Source organism: Lacerta agilis, chromosome 3, assembly GCF_009819535.1.
Source record: "Lacerta agilis isolate rLacAgi1 chromosome 3, rLacAgi1.pri, whole genome shotgun sequence".
Taxonomy (NCBI): Eukaryota; Metazoa; Chordata; class Lepidosauria; order Squamata; family Lacertidae; genus Lacerta; species Lacerta agilis.
This window is the reverse complement of record NC_046314.1, coordinates 49,486,846-49,493,689: the sequence shown is the minus strand read 5'-3', so window position 1 is coordinate 49,493,689 and position 6,844 is coordinate 49,486,846. Positions and strand designations below refer to the sequence as shown.

The 6,844-nt window shown below is 45.9% G+C and overlaps 1 protein-coding gene across 6 annotated transcripts in view; it reads left to right on the top strand.

Moving 5' to 3' along the window:
- The first annotated feature begins 277 nt into the window (after nt 1-277).
- Nucleotides 278-6,844, top strand: part of FYN (FYN proto-oncogene, Src family tyrosine kinase) — a 108,748-nt gene continuing 102,181 nt past the window's right edge. For 5 of the 6 annotated variants that reach the window (XM_033143622.1, XM_033143621.1, XM_033143620.1 and 2 more), the window contains exon 1: nt 279-418. The gene's annotated coding sequence lies outside the window, so the exon portion shown is untranslated. Of the gene's footprint in view, nt 419-6,844 lie in introns of all 6 variants that reach the window. The other variant, XM_033143623.1, reaches the window with a different exon arrangement.

Below are 6,844 nucleotides of genomic sequence, written 5' to 3'. Positions count from 1 at the left end.
CAGGAGCCTGGGTGGCGGTGGTGGGAGGAGGGGAGGAGACAGACTGAAGCGGCTTTGGCTTGAGTCTTGGGCACAAAAAGAGAGAGAGAGAGAGGAGGCAACGGAGCCGCGCAGCGCGAGCCCATCTTCCTCAGGACAAGCAGCCAGACAAAGCTTCTTCCCCCTCCTCGGCCATTTGGCGCCCCCCGGCCACTGAGGCAGGGACGTCCACCCTACCCCACACCCTCCTCCCGTTGTTATTTCGGTCCTCACGTTAAGAATAGCAAGCGCGAGCCGGGGAACGAGCGACAGAGCTTTTTTTCTCTGGAGAGGGGACGCCTCCCACCGCCGCCGCCCTCCGGACCCTGCAGAGAGCGCGAGGGGGAGGGGGCGTTGGGGTGAAGGCGGCGCTGCAGACCCAAGTCCGGCTGCGCTTCAGGTAAGCACGAGAACGCGCCGCCCGGACTTCCCGCCGCAGCCCCTGCCTCATAGAAGGGAGGAAGGGAGGGCAACGAAGCATGCGCCGGCTTTTGTACCACCGGGCAGGGTTCCCCGCTTTGTGCTGGCGTGTGTGTGTGTATGTGCGCGCGCTCGCGCGCTCTTCTGAAGTGGCTCTGGGAGCAATTGTCTTGCTGTACTGTATGTCGTTTCTCGCGCGGAGCTCCCACCTCTAGAGCCGTGTATGTGAACGCCTGACCAAAGGGGATGGGACCTAGAAAGGGAGTGATGATGGGACCAGAGGCATGCATGGGTCCGTTTATATTTCGAGAGGAGTGGTGGTGGCTGGGCCTAAAGAAGATTTGGAAAACCAGAGCAGAATGCATTCATTCTCCATGCAATAACGGCATCGTCGAACATGGCAGAGAGGTGTGGATGTCATTTCTAAAGCATGGCATTCAACGTATTTACTAGCTCTCTAAAGCCCTGCTATTTCCATATGCCATTTGTGTCCAGCTCTTGTTGGCCCTGTGCCTCTGGGAGGAACAGTCTGCAGTAAAGAAGTTTTTCATTTATGAGATTTATAGGATGTGTGTGTGTGTGTGTGTGTGTGTGTGTGTGGCTGCCTGTCCCGCGCCTTTGCAGAAATGCTTCATAGCTATCAAAAGCAGAGATTTATGTGAGCTGCTGTCTGCTCTGTAGGATTGGCCCTTCTTGTGACCCTGCTGCTGACGGGGTTGGTGACTGGCGTGGCCATATGACAGGATTTTCAAAACAGGGGCACTTTGGAGATGATGCCTCTGATCTACAGAGTAGAGCTTGGGCTTTCTCAAATGAGGACTGTTGCCTGCTAGGTTCTGCGGTGCTGAGATGTTGTGGAATACAAAAACCTTTTTAAAAAGAAGGGGATTCCACTTCGGTATAAGGGACATTTGTCAACCCTTGATGGGCATGCATTGTGATTGCAAGAGGATCAATTAGATAATGTTTTGTGGCACGTGGAATGAGGGAGAGGGTGAGAATAACTACAATGATGTAATCCTTTAATAATTGATAGTTGTCCTATACAGTAGAGTTTTCCACATGCACAAGCTGCTTTTCCCTTCCTTTTTTTTTTTATAAGAATTTATTGACCTTTTTCTTATAACAACATATACCCACACCCACACCTACAATTAAACAAATACAAAACAAATACATTGATAAAACAAATACAAACAGTGTCAAGTTTTCTTGTTGCATCTTTTCTTTAAAAAGAAAATTTCTATTTCCATATCTTGACCATTGACTTCCCCTGCCCTTTCTCCTTCGAGTTCATATCCTTAATCAATTTTATAACCATTTCTCCTGAAATTCAAATTCAATTATATAGTTACACACAATTATATATTCAACATTTAACTAACAATGCATCATCGTAGTAATATCTCATCATAATTCTTCTTCCATTGAAATCTTCACCAATCATTTATATCATATCTATCTCTTCTATCCTTTAAACTGCTGCTAATAACATAGTAACTCAAAATATCTCCTTTCATATTCAAACAAAAAATAAAACAGAAAGATTGTTGACAGTATTCACCCTCCGATTTCAAAATTCCATGACAGGCTACTTCAAATTTTACTTAGTGTTTCACCCCACACCCCCTCTGTCCATTATTCTTCTCCTGGTGGCCTCAACACTGAATTTCCCTGTGGCTTCCCTCTCCAAGCGTCCACAGATCCAGGCACAGTCCAAAACTCTCCTTGCCACGAGCTCCAGGATGTCCATCTCGTCGTCTCTCAGCTTCTCCGGTTCTTTGTAGCATTCCTTTTCTTCTTGTAAAAACCATAATTCTCTGTCCCTGGCCCCCGAGCTCACACCTCGGGGACTGGATATAACAAATCTTACCGTCGCCTTGGGACTGCCACCCCCAAAAGGCGAGTTTCTTCTCCGAAGTAGCTCACTCATTTCTCTCCATCTTCCCAGACACCCTCTCAGCTCTTTGGCAAGACTTTCTTCCAAAGTGTTAAAAGTTTTAAAAGCCTCCTCTGTGGGCAATTGGTTCTCTTTCAGACCCCCACACAAGACTTTGACTTTCCTGTACAGCAGTTCCACCTTCAAAGCAGTGAGCCTCTGTTCGTCCGTTAGTCCAGAGTTCAGTACCAGTTCAAGGACGAAGCCCAGCATACTGGTAGAGGGGGAGGAAGTGGGTATCAAATTTCTACTCCTGCCTCTCTGTTCATCGCCATTTTCCTAAACTGGAGCGCAGATACCGCAACTTTAAATGGAGATATTTTCCACTAATTTACTTCCCAAGAAAAAAGTTTGCCAGTCTCATGTATCAATTTTAAGCACATTGTAGCAGTCCTGTAGCAGCAGTTGCTCAAATTGGTTAGCTTCTTTAACTCGAAGGGAAGAAGGCAGGCTGCCTTTCTCCTTCCCCCCGGATCGTTCCAAAAGCTCGATTTCTGGTCAAATTAGTTACTCACGACCACCGGGTTCCTTTGGCTCCATTCTTCAAAGGTAGAACTAAGACGCTCACCGCGGGCTTTGTCGCCGCATTTGCATCCCGGTTGGGGCATATCCCCGTAAGCCCGGCTCCGTTGTCCCTTCACCCCCACTCCCCCTTTACAGGGGGGGCAAGGGAAGGGTTCGGAGCCTCCGTGGGCGCAGCCGGGGAGCCCAGGGTGCGGGACGCTCTTCCCGCACCCCAACCGGAGCCCCGCTTTGCGGTTGCGGGGCTCCTAACCCCCGGGATGGATCGGGCGCCTCGCAGCCGAAGCAGCCCCGACCACCCGCTATGGCGTCGCCAGCCGGAAGTCGCTTTTCCCTTCCTTCTTGGCAAAAACGCTGAAATTTGTCCAGATCCCCACCTTCTTAACTCACACAGACTGATGATTTTACTAGTTTAGAGAGGGGAGGGGGGAAACTGCTGAGATTCATCCCAAGGCTTTATGTGCTGCAACTTAACTGCAAAAAGGGGGAGTGGGGAAAATAATAAATAAAATGACTCCTCCCCCTCTTGCGAATAGATCTTGAAAAGTGTGTGTGTGTGTGTGTGACAAAGAAGGCTTTCAGGGAAGAAAAGAGATTCACGCAATGCTCAAGGGTAGTGAGGTTTGAAAGAGACCCCTTTTCCCCCTCCCTTCTTCCTTTGGTTGTTGTTATTATTATTTGCTTATCCCCTGGGGCTTCTTCTTCCTCTTTCTCCAGAAGATACTACTGAACTGTTCTCAGTATCTTTCCAGGCACATTCAGTCTAGTGAAGGATTCCTAACACCACACATGGATTGCCAGCATTTTGCTGTGCCTGCAGAATCACAATTTATATGTTAAAGCCAGCTCTCTCTCCCCCCCCTCTCTTTTAACATTTGAAATATTAAAAAACATAGAGTGATCTCTGCTGCTTCCACCAGGAAAGATGACAAATGAAGGGAAATTAGTAGAACATCAGGGGCACAATCCTATGCATGTCTGGTAAGTCACATCAATATCAATGGGACTTACTCCCAGGTAACCGTGTATGGGATTGCAGCCTAAAAGACATAGTGTTTGTAAAATGCTTTCTCTCCCCCCCCCCCCCGCTCCATTATTGTGGTACTGTACATTCATTTCTTATGCTCAGAAGTGGGGACGGGGTGTGTTAGAAAGGCATGCATAGAAATCGAAAATTTTCCCAGGATACTTACCTGCTCACATGTGTTCTCAGCCCCACACTCTTTGTATTACCTGAAAATTGTGTAACAATTTGTAGTTCTTTTAAACTCTTCTCATGAGAACTCTGTCAGCATTTAAACAGTTGCTGAGCACTTTTGGTTATGTTTGCAGAGGATACAATTTGTTGTGGTTTAGTCTGAAAGGTGAATTTGAAGGGTCCTGTTTTTGCAGTTAATTTAGTTCATCTTTCAGTGACAGAAAAAGGAGAATAGTGGTGTTATTCAGATGCCCACCATTTTATTGTAATTTACAGTTCTTTGACAAAATGTAAATTGAGTGCTCTAAAATAACCACTGATTGTAGGGAGCAAAGTGAAGCACATGTTGATTCTTAAATTATGTCTGTGCTTTCTTACAATGAAATCAAAGACAGTAAGTTGCTGTATCCTGACAATGTGGTCTGTGTGTTGCAGGGGTAGGCCACCATGACTTTTAAGATCTAACAGTGAGGGACTGACTGGCTGGATCCAGAGAGTGGTTAATGCCTCATTGTGGGAAGGTACATGCCTGCTGCTTTGAAAGGGACTGCGGTGTGGTCCCTCCTGAAGAGGTTGTCCCTGGATCCCAAGGTATTAGATAATTACCATTCAGTTGCAAATATCTTTTTCCTGGGCAAGGGGATTGAGAGAGTGGTGGCTGCCTGCTGCAGACATGCATGGATAATGTGTAGGCCCATTTCAGTTTGTATTCACCATTGAAACAGCTTTGGTCATCTTGATTCTTTATCAGGGGACAAACAGTGTTTGGTGTCGCTGACCATGATATCCTTGAGCAGTTGTGCAGGTTGGGACTCAGTTACAGTTATTCTGTTTCTGCCTGTGGGGTCATTACCAGAGAGTAGCATTAAGGAGCTTCTGCTCAGCCCCATGGCACAAGGAACTTACTTGTTCCTCATGTTATTGAAATTCCTAGGAGGTTCATTTGGGGATCTGGAGCAGGGCCTCACGGATTTACTGATGACACTACATTACAAATGAATTAGGAGAGGTGGACCAATGTCTGGAAGCAGTGATGGCCTGGATGAGTGCCAGTAAACTGAGAATGAATCCTGACAAGATGGAGGAGCTATTGACAGGTGTTTCTTGGGTCCAAGAATTGGGGGAATTGCCTGTTTTGGAGTGGGTTGTACTTCCCCTGAAGAAACAGGTACATAGTTTGTGGGTACTCATTCATTCCAAGATGTTGCTAGAAGCCTGAGTGATATCCAACTATGACTGGTTCACTAGTTATGGCCATTCCAGGACTAGGATAGCCCAGCTTCACCTGTATTAACCTCACAGTTTGACTTTGTGACCTTACGTAGTGGTATCCTTGAAGACAGTCCTGTAGCTGCAGCTGGTATAGAATCATAGAACCACAGAGTTTAGAATTGTAGAATCATAGAATTGTAGAGTTTAGTCAAGTAGCAAGATGGGCTCGGATGTCACTAATCCTTAAAGAACTGCACTCTGTGTCTATGAGCTACCAGATGTATGTCAATGTGCTAGCACTGATATATGAATGGCTTGGGGCCTGAGCACTTAAAGGAGTGCTTCTTCTAATGCCTACCAGCTCATGCTTTGAGATCAGTGGGGGAAGCACAGCTCATGGTCCAGCCAATGAGTATGGGTTGTGGTGTTGTAACATGAAAACGAGTCTTCTCGGTGGTAGTGTGCCAACTGTGGAGTTCTCTTCTTGAAAAAGTGGGTCTGTCTACTATGTTGACAAGCTTTAGGTATCAATAATAATAATAATAATTTATTATTTATACCCCGCCCATCTGGCCGGGTCTCCCCAGCCACTCTGGGCGGCCTCCAACAAATATCAAAATACAATACAGAGTCACAAATTAAAAACTTCCCTAAACAGGGCTGCCTTTAGGTGTTTTCTGAATGTCAGGTAGTTGTTTATTCCCTTGACTTCTGATCATGCAACTGATCATGCATTTGTTTACTTGGGCTTTGATGACATAAATGTGTTATGGAGTCCATGGGACAGATTCAACTAACTAGTCATGCCAGCAGAAGCCCACACAAGAACTTCCATTAGTGCAACAGGGCTTCCCCTGCTCCTCCTTCCAGGTGCCTCTCTTGCCACCCCAAGTTGGCTGTGAAGGGAATTGAGAGACCCCGAGAACAACACTGAGGTCAGGGGAGAAAGTAGAATGTTCCACCAGGGAAGCAGAAATACTTGCACTGGTGGAGTGGCCTGCTTAGCAGTACATTAAATTCCTCTCCAACAGTTTTACTATTGATGTTTGCTGCACTGTGTCTTTGATTTTAGCTACGCAGTTTTAGATGTTTTAATTATTGCTTTGTGTTGGTTATATTTTATTATGCTGCGAACTGCCCTAAACTCCTTTGGGAGTAAAAGTGGTATAAAAATACATTGAATAATAATAACAGGAACGGCAGGCTTCCAGCGTAGCAATCTACTGTTACGGGTCTGAAAACCCTGAACACAATTCTGTGCTCTGTTGTCTTTGCACAGCGGGACATAGGATTTGAGTTTTTAATCATGTCAGAATAAATGTTCTTGACTGTAGTTCATATGTATGCTTTTGGAAAGAGTTGAGCTGGTGAAAACAGGCATTAACTACTCCTGGAACTGTGTCGTTATAATAATGAGCATCCTTTCCCCATAAGCGACATGGCCTATAGTGGATAATTGTTGCTTTACTGAGCAAATTCCTTTTTTGCCTCTGTGAAGCATATATACTTCATCAAACAATATACATGTTAGAACA